Here is a 13,196-nt window from a genome sequence, read left to right as displayed (position 1 = left end):
CATACATAAAATTCGCTAGCTGCCATTTCTTGTTGGATACAGTACTTTTGTATCCATCTCTTAGCACAGGCCAGAGTAAAGTGTAGCTTCCACCGAAGTCCCAGTCTCATCCATGGCTATGACAATATGGAAGCTGCTGGGGTATGGGTGGTGCTGAGTAATGACATTCAGAGCATGACTTGTGCAGCATCTGAGTGTTATGAAAGGTGTTGCTCATAGGGTCAGTCGTGCTGCAATAGCACTTTCTGACTCAGTGAGGAAAGCAATGGCAAACTACCTCACTCCTCATCTTGCCTAGTATGCCTCATTTTGGTGCTGCCATTGGTTTTTGCGGTTTCCTTATAACCGCATAACTTTTGGTGGTGCTATTTGAGGATCCAAACAGCCTCTGGGCTGATGACCTAACAGACACAGACACACATGTGATAGTTAAGTGCCTTAATAAGGAGTATTGTTACTCTTGCATGGATAACAGTTTCACAATGCCTTCTTAAATTTATGACAAGGCACCAAACGTTCAGATGAGGCAGACATCCCTTCTCTTCCAAAATAAGGCACCTTAAAGGTGATGGTGGTGGTGATTATTGTTTTAATAGGAAATGCAACTTGACAACCATTCTCTATTAACACTAATCAGAGGGAATAAATGGAAGAGGTCTGACACTTTCAAAAATGAAAGTATCAGCCAAAGAAAGACAAGAGTCATGTAGGGTGTGAAAATGGAAGACTCTCTAGGCCTCCATATGTAATACAGTCGGGGTCAGAAAGGAACAAGAGTTGACCAAGGAATGAAAGGCAAGGGATACCGTGAGTGTTATTCTACCACTCCCATCCATAGGGGGGTGGCGGTAGGATCTTCAAGAGCTTATGGTATTTAGGGTGGTGGATTTCTCTCTCATATGCATTACTGTAGTTGGTACCAGACTTGTTTGATCAGATTCAAGTTGGGACTCCTGGATGGCCACTGACTCATTGGCTGAATGGTCAGCGTACTGGCCTTCGGTTCAGAGGGTCCCGGGTTCGATTCCCGGCCGGGTCGGGGATTTTAATCACTTCTGATTAATTCTTCTGGCTTGGGGACTGGGTGTATGTATCCGTCCCAACACTCTTCTCTTCATATTCAGACAATATACCACACTACCAACTACTACAGAAACATTCAATAGTGATTACATCCCTCCATATAGGGTTGCGTCAGGAAGGGCATCTAGCCGTAAAACAGGGCCAAATCTACATGTGCGGTGCAGTTTGCACCTGCGACCCCATAGGTGTGGGAAAAAGCGGTAGAAAAAGAAGGAAAGAAGACTCCTAGATGGCCACTCTATTCATATGTGATACTTATGCAGGATTCTCCGAACAATGTAGGCGTGCTAGCATTATCGTGCATGAATACTGTGTTTTCTCCAAGTTGCCTCATTTGAGGAATATAGCATGAAATGGGATTCATCCATTAGAAAGGGAAAGATTGCTGCTGATCATCCTTGGTATTTAACACAATCATTATATCTGGAAGAAATAATTTGCAAATGCTATGGAAGAGAAGTATGTATGGGCAGAAAGAGGACAAAGTGTATGAAATTTGCTGATATCATGGTGCAACTAGTAGAAAGGGAACAAACCATGAACAGAATGCTATCAACTAATTATCAGTCACCACCAGTGGTGGAAAGACTGAAGAAAGTGGAGAGGAACCATATTTGCCCCTTCCCGGCTACAGCTAGATAATTTAAAATTTGCGCCTGTTGAAACTCCTCTGCTGGAGGAAGTCTGAACTTTATCTACACTATTAATTCTCTACTTTCTCAGAAGATGTCACCACGTGGAAAATTTTGAGTTTTCGAACTGTGTCATTTTTGATGTGGTTTTGTTTCACTTGAAGTAAGAAGTATGAACTTTCTCTTCTAGAGGACACTACTGAAGATCAACAATAGTGCACCCTAGTGCGAAGTCAAAGAACTATTTTGTTGGAGAAATTTTTATTTCAAATGTTTGTCTTCGCTAAATTTTTTTTTGTTATTGTTTAAGTTGGCTGTATACCCCTCTCTTTCCCCTTGTTTTGCATTTAACCAATCCCGAATTTCTGTTATTAATTTCTGACCAATCATAGGTATCTTCCCCCAACTTGAATATGTTGCTGTATCCTACCCAATAAAAAGTTTGTGGGAGGGTGTTCTTATTCCCTAACGCCTAGAACCTTCCGCGAGAGGATATAAACTGCTGATTTTAGGGTCTCCGGGCCACTTCTGTTCCATCTTTCAGTGTATTAAGTACATTGCAGGAGGCGGGAAGCGCCTCTTTCCTCGGCAGCGGTCAGCAACAAGGTAATGGCCGATTAATAACTTCTTTCTTTGCTAGCTCAGCAGTTTAACTCTCGGGGCGGGTTCTAAGCGTTCCACCATGTAACCTTTTCCTAAATGTAACTACTCCTTTCATATATTCTCTTTTAAAGCTACATACTGGGATAGAGAGTGCTAACCCTCTCGAGCTCCCACTCATATTGTTTTGAGGTGAACTTATTTTTCTCAACCTATTCTTCGTTAATGTAAAACAAATTGTTCTCTTCTTAAGTCACCTCTTTAGTATGGGATTAGCCCTTGTATTAACGGCCTAGTGCCAAGTAGGTCTTAATCAAAGTGTATTAGGAGTGCAAGTTCGCCTCCTCTCAAATTGTTATTTTAGAGGTCATTTAATTAACCTCCTTTGCATTTAATAGACCTCAGTAGATTGGGTATTTTACCCCTGTGTTTATGTCTGTTGAGGACAACTTGAAGGTGGAGTTTGGTGTGGCCTGGGAGAGGCTTAAATTTGAGAGCGAGTGGCTCTTTTGAAAATTGAGTGTTGTATGCCTCGTGGAGGCTTTTCAGTGTAATTTGGAGCTAGGGCTCCTAGGCATGAATGGGGTTTTCTGCCCCTCTGTTGAAACTTGTGTTTGGAGGTAAAACTGCGCTGATTGCCCAAGCATTGTGTTTTTAGGGCTCGAAGCCCAAATTCTGTAAATATTGTAACTACCCTTTGACTTGCTACTTTGTACCTGCCATGCTTGTTATTTCTTTGTTTTTGAAAAGAAAATATAACCTGGTTAAATTTTAATTAATTTTACTTTAGTAGCTTGAGACCCGTTCACCACCCCGCACCTTCTTTCACGCATAACTACCACAAAAACACGGTAACAAGTGGTAGCAGAGCGTGGTTGAATGGGTCTCAATTTAGCCCCTTTTGACGGCTAAACATTGTTTTGTTCCGAACTCTAACTATTTTCCCAGTTGCTGGAAACTTTTCAGTTAATACCACCAGTGAAGTAATTTCATTTTTAAGATTTCTGGTTGAATTTCAGGATCATGCCCTTGTGTTTTCTCTTTCTCCATGTCAAATTTTGCAAATCATCTATCCTTATGCAATTGGTATTCTTTCTGACAAAATAGTAAGAGCCATAGCCGAACAGTCATCTATTGAAGATTTTCATGCACACTTGCTTGCAAATTTTATTCCCGCCCGCGCGAGGTCATCTCTGATTCAGAAGTACTATTATCGTGTACAGCGCTTGGATGAGAACTTGGCTGATTTCATACAAGACATTAAGTTTTATACTAGGGTGTTTGCCCTTCATTTTCCTGAAGATCAGATTGTACAGGCTATTGTAGAAGGCATTTCACCATCTTATAGGTCATATTTGTGTTTCGCGGCGTGCCCGCAAACTTTCTCTGAACTTGAAGCGTTGGCCGTCTCAGCGGAAGGAGTTAGGTACGCCGATTCTTTGCGTGTGGCAAAAGAACCCCCTCCTTCGTTTAGTAATACTCGGCCTCCACCTCGCCGACCAGTCACACCCCGTAAATGTTATGCTTGCGGGTCGCCTGACCATCTTCGCAATAAATGTCCATTGGTCAAAACTAGTAGGGCAAATAATGGAGCTGGTTCAGCACAAGGCTGTTTTAAATGTGGGGCTTTCTCACATATCGCCAAGAATTGCCCAAACTCGAATAGCACCCCCTCCTGCTCAACTTCTGGTGCAAATTCTACCTATGCCAATAATAAAAAGTGACTAGTGGCTTCGGCTGAGTCGACTAATCCATCTTCCCGAGACTCAGCCCCTGGTAAACAGGTTGTAAATTCAGGGAACGAGCAATTTTCAAATTTATCTTTTGAAGGTCCCAAAGAGTGTCTTAGGATTGCGGCGGATTCCCCCGCACCTGTTCCTTTTCTTAAGATTGAGTTAAATAACGAGCCTATTACAGCTCTCTTAGATTCAGGCAGTGTTTGTTCGATTATTTCGGCTGAATGGTATTCTAAATTGAAATCTGTTTGTAAACTACCTGACTATGTCTCATCTCCTGTTCAATATGTTTCGGCTAATTCATCCCCATTAGAAATTCTAGGTTCCTTATTGGTCAAAATTCGTATTTTTAAATTCACTTGGAAAGTTAAATTGTTTGTGGCCAAGCTCTTGTCGTGCCCCATTATATTGGGAGCGGACTTTATTTTTCACACTGGTCTTGTGCTCGACCTTCAGAGTAGATCTTGCACTTTCAAATTTGCCTCTAATTGTAGCATCCCTTTATTAAAGTGTAATTCTGCATCATGTTCTTCTATTTCGCCTACCCAGGATGAGATGTTGTTGGATCTTAGACATCTACCTGAGGAGCAGGCTGATAGTATTCGTAAGCTGTGTCAGTCGTTTCCAGAGGTGTTCTCTGATACTCTTGGTGTTACTGACCTTATTGAATACAAAATTGAGGTCACTGATTCGATTCCTGTCCGTCTTCCACCGTATAGGCTATCTCCACCTAAAATGAAGGCTCTGAAAGAAATTATCGATCAGATGTTGAAGGATGGTATTATTAGGCCCTCTAAGTCGGCGTATTCTTCGCCTATTTTTCTAGTTCCGAAACCCCAAGGAGGCTTCAGGCCTGTAATTGATTACAGGGCTCTCAATCGGAAGGTGGTGTTACAATCTGTGCCCCTTCCCGACCTTCATTCTTGTTTTTCATGGTTTCGTAAGGCCAAGTTCTTTACTATCTTGGACTTGAATCAGGCCTATAATCAAATTCCCCTTGCCGAAGAGTCTAAACACCTTACAGCGTTTGCCACGGACTGGAATTTATATGAATACAACCGCGTGCCTTTCGGGCTCCCCACGGGAGCAGCTGTACTCACTAGGTTGCTAGATAGGGTCTTCTCCGACATCAAATTTGAGTACTTATATCACTACTTGGATGATGTCGTCGTATTTTCAGAGACTTTTGAAGAGCATCTAGATCATCTGCGAGAAGTTCTCGATCGCCTTCGTAAAGCTGGGTTAACTGTTAAGTTGTCCAAGGTTGCCTTTGCTAAGCCCTCTATGTCTTTCCTAGGGCATATTGTGTCACCTGATGGTGTAGCTGTCGATCATTCTAGAACACAGGCCATCCGTGATTTTAAACCTCCCAAGGACATCAAAGGCATCGCCAGGTTTATTGGTATGGTGAATTTCTTCAGGAAGTTTATTCCTAACTTCGCTAATAGAGCGGCGCCCTTAAACCTTCTTCGTAGGAAAGGCATCAAATTCGAGTGGGGACCTTCTCAACAAGCCGCTTTTGAAGACCTTAAATTAGCTCTTTGTAATGCCCCTGTTCTTGCTATGCCTGATTTCTCGAAGAAATTCATCGTCCAAACCGACGCGTCGTCGTCAGCAGTAGCGGCAGTCCTTCTTCAAGAGACTGAACTAGGGAGGCGACCCATCGCCTATGCATCTAGGACCTTGTCGGCTCAAGAAGCCAAGTATTCCATCTATGAGCTCGAAGGTTTGGCAGTCTTATTCGCCTTAGAGAAGTTCCGTCTCTATCTGGAACATGTTAAATTCGACCTGGAGACAGATAATCAAGCCTTAAGCTGGGTCTTAGGTAGGCCGCGTCGTACTGGTCGTATAGCCCGTTGGGCCATCCGTATTTCTGCCTTCCAGTTTGATGTTAGACATATCAGAGGTACTGAAAATATTGTCGCTGATGGACTCAGCCGTATGTTTTCAAACGACGTTGAGAACCATGAACCGGTCGACAGGTCATCACCTCCCGAGTCCACACCATCTGATGTTAATGCCATCCTAACAGATGCTCCCATGCTCTTTAGGGATATCGAGAAATACCAACGTGAAGATCCGACGCTGGCTCCGATAATGGAAACCCTTTCTTCTGGGGAACATGTTGTCCCTTATGTTCTGAGGAATGGTGTTTTATGTTGCCCATCGAGGCATGATAAGATGATGAAGGTTGTCGTTCCAGCTGTCCTTGTGCCTATGATCTTCAAATACTATCATGAGACCCCATTGGGGGGGCATCTGGGAATATTTAAAACTCGTGAAAAGATTCGTGAAATGTTCATCTGGGAAGGTATGGACGGTGAAATCCGTGAACTTGTAAAAGCTTGTAAATCTTGTTTGCTCAGTAAACCCACCATGTCCACCAAGGTAGGCCTTTTGTCTTCACATCAAGCGTTGCGCCCCATGGAACGCCTGTATATTGATTATGTAGGACCCTTCCCCCAGTCGAAGGGAAATGCCAACAAATTCATCTTTGTATGTGTAGATGGTTTTACAAGATTTTCTTGGTTATTTCCGACTAAGCTGGCTACCGCTCAGTCCACCATTACTTGCCTAAATTCTATTTTTGCTTCTTTTGGTCCGTGCCAATATATTGTATCTGATAATGCTAAGGCTTTTACATCTAATTTATTTTGTAAATTCTGTTTTGACTTATCCATCTCTCATGTAACTACTTCTGCTTATTACCCTCAACCATCTCTGGCTGAACGGGTTAATCGTAATCTCAGGTCCGCACTTATTGCCTATCATCATGAAGATCATTCCAGGTGGGACACGTCCCTGCATTGGTTAGCTTTTGCTTTGAATTCGGCGGTTCATGAATCACATAAATTTACTCCAGCTTCTTTGATGTTCAAATTTGTTCCCAACACGCCGCTCTCTAACCTCTGGTCTCTGAGTGACATTCTACCCGAGACAATAGATCCGGATAATATTAAAGATCTTTGGAAGAGGGCTAAAGCCAATCTTAAGGTATTGTGACCGTTCACAACGTCACCTATAGTATGTCATGATATCCAGGAGATGAAATATGCCGTTTTCCGCGTCATTCTACGATAAAAACTGCCCAAGTCAGAATTTTTCTGCCCGCTCCAGGACTCGAGTTGCAATATCCAGAGTCGCGCGACCCAGCTCTAGTTGCTGGTAATTAGCAGCAAGGCGGTGCAAGAGCGCTTGTACTCGAAACTCTCTCACTCCCACCACGAGCGAGATGAAACCATACGCGTTATCACGTGACAAAGAATCTAGGTCACTAACTGAGCCCAGAGAGTAGGTCCAACGTGAAAACTAACATTATAACATGTTTTCCTCGCTCATCCACCACTACCAACTTATCGCGTTCAGCTGTTTTATTTCTGTTAATTTTTATAAATCGCATAATACCCACTGGATAATTAAGCGCAAACATTCATTTGAATCAGGGAATTTTACGCATAATTATGAGACCGAGAAGTGCTCTACTTAACTGACAGAGAGATAACTGCGCTGTAAACAAGGGCGCGTCTTAATGACTAACAGATGTTGGACTCTAACCGTGCCAGGGAACACAAGGAATCCCCTGTGCTCGTCATCATTCACCGCCAGAAATTAAAGGACGCTTTTAAGATTGCTTCAGAACCTACGAAGTTATTTTAATAACAGTCACTCAGTGGAGATGGGAATACAAGAGCTACATTTTGATATCCTGTTCGTTACTGTACGTTGCGTATTAACGGACCAATGTGTGAGAAAGGATTGCATTTTTTCCCCCACCCTCAGCATTCGGGTCTCTAGCGTAGCGCGCCTATATATTCATGAGCTGAGAAGGAGACACCAACCAGTGCGTTCTTATTGTAATGCCAGTACGGTAGTATTTGGTCGTGGCTTGTGAGTGAGTCGTTTGTGAAGAAATAATCTTGTAATTTGAGTAGTGTAATACAGTGATTCATTAAATTCTGTGAGTATGTGGAAATAATCACCCTCTGAGTGAGATGTTAGTGTGTACAGTGTGCCGCAAATTAATAAATAGGAACGGTACGAAACCGTAATAACTGATACCCTTGTGTAGAAAAGGTCGTACATCAAGCCTCCTATGTGTCTAAGTTAATACGGCTCAGTTAACATATATAGTGACGTACTTAGCGAAGTGGGTGGAGCGTACGTGCTTGATATCAGTATGAATTACCAAGAAAGTCAGTGAACAGCTCAGTTAGACCTAATTGAGGACAGCGCCACGTTAAAATAACCCGCAGTACAGTTGAGAGCTCGACTTACGGCTAAGTGCATTAGAACAGGCCTGAACTAGTGTCATGAATATGAGAATGCTAATACATTAGTGGCCTAACCACTGTCGTTTCTAGGGAAACTAGTGAAATTTCTGGGCCTATAATCGCTGCCTACGAGAAGAATAGATAAATGAGAAGGGATTAATGTCGGGCTTCTGGGACATTACCGACATTAGGTTGGAATGCTCGTGCTATTGAGCAAATCCAACCATATGTTCAAATTGTGGTGTGTGATAAACTAACGTATTCACTTGAGATAATTTCCCCTCATTTACATGTCTACGTGAACGCCGGAGTGAACGCCGACGCCCATCTGAATGCCAGAATTTTGCCTGCATATTAGAGAGAACCAGACGCCTAGCTGTCTTCGCCTGGTGTAGCAGAGAACGTCGAGAACGTCATACCAGATCAAGCCGTCATGTTCGTGACCTGCCAGGAAGTCATCATGGGTCTTCACATCACCGATGACGTGATGCAAGCAGTCTAAAATCCATGGAGTGCCTCCCTGTAAAGCTGTGAACGTGGTATCCAGAAGGCTGAGTACATTTCCAAGTATTTATATCTTTGAAGGTCGTGTCCCATTGTAAATATGTAAATTTTTCACTTAGATATAACGTAGACTGCAAGCACGCCATTTCAGAGGGATAATAATTATAATTTCATTTTTATTTGGGTCTTTTATGGAATACTTTCTTCATGGTTTGGGAACGACCATACTTCCATTTTTTTTACAAGGGTTTGATAATGCATGACGTAAATTTAAGGACCTCAGATTAATTATGTGTGAAGTACTGTCAAGTAAAAGGGCTTGAATATTCTACGTAAACGACTCCAGTTATCATCTTTCTACAGCCAATAGGATTCCTCAAAGATATCTCAGTAACTGATTTTTTTTGTACTTCACAAGCTCTTAGGAAATCCTCCTTACTAGAAATTAAAACTGCTGGAACAACGAATGGAGCATGAGATTGGGGTATATATCTTACATCGCTAATTAGTTCGCGAATGTGCAAATTAACTTGGACCCTGATGGCAGGAGATCATCGTTAGATCTGCATCGTGGTCGATGTACCGAGAGGAAATGAAATGGCTGAACAGGCTGTAGCCATAATATATATTGCGAAATGAAATGTGAAGTTCCCTTGGAATCTGTCATTAAGACACGCGAGGTGCATATCGCGATGTGAATATGTTGATTAGGCCGGATATAGGGCCGTGATTTGTGTGATGCCATTTATGGCCAGTATTGAAAGAAGTGAATAGATTATTTGCCGTGAAGTCATTGCCCGAGAAGGCTAGTGGACTGCTCTTTGAAAGTGTGGCACGGGTAGCTCCCAGCGGGAGTTTTATGAGCCCCTTTAAACGGGGGAGTGAAGGCGTTTCTTCAGTGAAATAGAACAGATACAAGTGGCGAGTTCCTTTTCCTTTCGATACAAAGATTATGTGTGCTAATTTAAATAGAGCCAACGTCGCAGAGATTCCAAATGAGCATTAAATGAAGGACCCCTCCAATTTATTTCTTTAATTATACACAGCGTATAGGGAATTCCAGGTCAGATATACCCCGTCTCAGAAGGTCCTGAGTTCATCGCAGGAGACAGTAAAGCCTCCTGTCACAAGCGGCAGGTGAAATAAGACCACCTGCGGCCCATTATGTGTATGTGAAGTGTATATATTCTTGTCCAGTTGTTGCAGGTAGTGCCATAATACTTTGTTTATGATGTCTGGTATTGAAGTCGCTAAATGCTTGTCCATAGGTAACATCGTTGTGTAAATAATGTCCTGATATATGTGTTGATAAAAATCCTAATGAAATGGGCGTGTTTGTCATACTGCATATTTGGCAACGTATAACTTAAAGTACTGTTGTAACGCGACTTTCAAGGGATTGGGAGTGTAAATTGCCTATTTCAGTTCATACGATACTAGCAAACTTATATCATAATTTGATGCAAATTGAATATATTAATTTTCGACAAACAAACAGAATTACAGCTGGGTATGCCTATGTTGAATAGATTTGTGTGTACAGTGATTAGTGTAAATGTAAAGTGAAATAATTAGAGAGAAAACGCCTCTCTAAGTCTGAGGTACCGGTAGTATAATAGTTCGAGAGGGAGCGCCTTCGTAATTTTGAATATTTAAACGTATAATGAAGTGTAGAAAGGACTACCGAACATTTAAACGTTAAGATCACCCAAGTTAATATATGTAAGGTGTTTGTATGGCATACCCATGTAAATAATGTGTTTCACTAGTATAAGTAAAAATTTATTATACAAGATATTGTCTCTCTTCTCATTAGTAATGAAATGGTATTCCTCTCATAATTAACTTCCCCCCCCCCCTACTATAGAGACTATTACTAAAGGACTTACCGCCCCATCGGACAGTCCACAGACCCGAAAATGCGATACCGACTCGGCTAGCGAACTATTCCAGTAGGGGAAGGTGAGGCTTCGACAAACCGGGCTGAGTTCGAAGCTCACCGATGGTGCTCCATTCTAACGTCATATTTATGAACAATGGTAACTGGTTTATGTACAGATGCCTTGGAAAGGTTACATAATTGGCGTCCCGTAACGTGTGGCCTTATTGTTGTTTGGGGCGAGCTACATATTGTTCTCGCGACGCATAATTTAGCGTCCCGTTGTTGGGGCAAGTTTGTAAAGCCCTACGGCACCATAAATATTGATATAGCCAATATTAAGGCACAAGTTCGAATACCACTACTATAAAAGGAGTACCTAAGGTAGTAGGATTATGAAATTGATTCGGTTAGAACTGAACGAATGGAAATACCAAATTTTACCCGTATATTAAATTTGCTAGAAGAGAGGAATACAAAATAGAATCAGAGCGTGTGAACGTGATAGTTAATATGGATAATGTGTCGGATGGAGTGCGTAAGCCGCTACCATAGACAGTTACGTCACGCGCAACGATATTTGAATGAGTGACTGGAATAAATTAAATCCGACGGATGTAGGGAGAAGAATGAAGAGATCATGTACCAGGTTAAGTGGAAATATACACGATGGTCACTTAGAAATATGGCGGACCTGAAAAAAAAAGTTATGGAGTTGTGTAACTTCAGGGGAGCAATAAAATGACCTTCCCATTGTTGAGGATAAAATGACTGGACTGAGTTCTTCAAATTCTTCTGGTCACAGGTTCATGCCGAAGGCGATGCGTTTGTAGCAGGCCTTGGTAGTTTAGGGGATTCATCCAATGTAAATAGGGTAGATATCGCGGACAAGAGTGGAAGCCTCATCACTCTTAATTTTTTTTCTCTCAAATGAACAGTGCAATGTTGTCAGTTCGAGACGGGGAATTGTCTGCTAAAGCATCTTCCAAATCTCGAGGCTGAAAACATCCAATGTTTATTAAGTGCATCACATTTCTGGCACACGTAAAGTACCGAGCCCATTTAGGTCGCGGATTTAGGTAATATTTATTTTAAAAAAAGGGCTACATAAATTTAATTAAAAAAAAACAATATGTCGGGATAATGTTTATGAATTACGTAGGAAAATACTAGGGAAACACAAGTAATTATTAGGAGGTGTGACGCAGCTGTTTTGAAGCTAATTTTGGCGTAAAACGACTTGGTCATTCTCAAAAATTGCACACCTTCCTAAGTTTAGGAAACTGAATCGTATGAACTGAAATACCACGAGCAGCTTAATTCAGGGGGGCACACATTTCTCAAGAAGTGAAGTATTATGGATGTGGAAGGTATTAAACAGTTGATGGCCGCCTTACTGGCCGAACAAAGTGAGAAGCAGGCAGAGCTTTTCAGGGAACAGAGTGCGAAGTTTGATGAGCGTCTTGCGAAATTGGAACAGGCTAATGCGGACAATAGTGAAAGACAGGCAGGACTTTTAAAGGAGCAGCTAAAGGCCGATAGTGAAAGACAGGCAGGACTTTTAAAGGAGCAGCTAAAGGCCGATGGTGAAAGACAGGCAGGACTTTTAAAGGAGCAGCTAAAGGCCGATAGTGAAAGACAGGCAGGACTCTTAAAGGAGCAGTTAAAGGCTGATAGTGATAGGCAGGCAGAACTATTAAATAAACTAGGACAGGCAACCACTCAAATTGAAGAACGTTTAGACCAGCACAACAGTCGAGTAGGTCAGCTCACTGCACGGTTAGACGGATACGAGGCGTCGTGTAAAGCCCAAGCTGCGGAGCTCAAAGAACATGTTAACTCTCGCATTGATGACGTGACGACACGCATAGATTCCCTCGCGTTGAAGCTAGAGCAAACCAGTCGCCGTCTGGATGAGCGTACAGCCGAAATAGAAATAAAAATGACAGCTCAGGAAAGCAAAATGGAAGAAATGGAATCGAAGGTTAACGCCAACACGGAAGCCATGATAGACCTACAAACAAGATTTGAGGATCTGTCTTTAAGGACTGAAGAAATGGAAGGACAAATAACGCAGGTTCGGGACGGCACAGAGACTAAATGCAAGGAATATATTGATCAGCACATGGATCGGGCGAAGAATGAATTGAACGTTACCGCCGAGGGAAAACATCGGGAAACGCAGGGAAAGGTCCAGGAGTTGAAGGACAAAATTGATAAATTTGAACTGAAGGCTCATAAAGCTACCATTAAATTAGACGTCCACGAGAGGCTAATCTTGGAACTCCAAGAAGAAGTAGAGAACCTCAAGACGCAAGAATCTCGAGGAGACGACCTGTTGAAGTCCATCTTGAACAAGTCCGATAAGAAGGACAAGGAACCGCCAGGAACGCACAACGAATCTAACTTGACGGGAAAATCAGTTCCAACCCATGAGAACAATCAAACTCGCTTTATGTCAGGACGTAGCTCAACACCACAGGATCTTGGT

General features: G+C 42.3%; 1 long non-coding RNA gene across 1 annotated transcript in view; it reads right to left on the bottom strand.

Annotated features, from left to right (window-relative positions):
- The window catches only part of LOC136874836 (uncharacterized), a 53,949-nt gene that overhangs the window by 18,780 nt on the left and 21,973 nt on the right, over window positions 1-13,196 (bottom strand). The window lies entirely within an intron of this gene.

The sequence above is a fragment of the Anabrus simplex genome, chromosome 5 (genome assembly GCF_040414725.1).
Source record: "Anabrus simplex isolate iqAnaSimp1 chromosome 5, ASM4041472v1, whole genome shotgun sequence".
NCBI lineage: Eukaryota > Metazoa > Arthropoda > Insecta > Orthoptera > Tettigoniidae > Anabrus > Anabrus simplex.
This window is presented reverse-complemented; position numbering and strand designations above follow the sequence as displayed.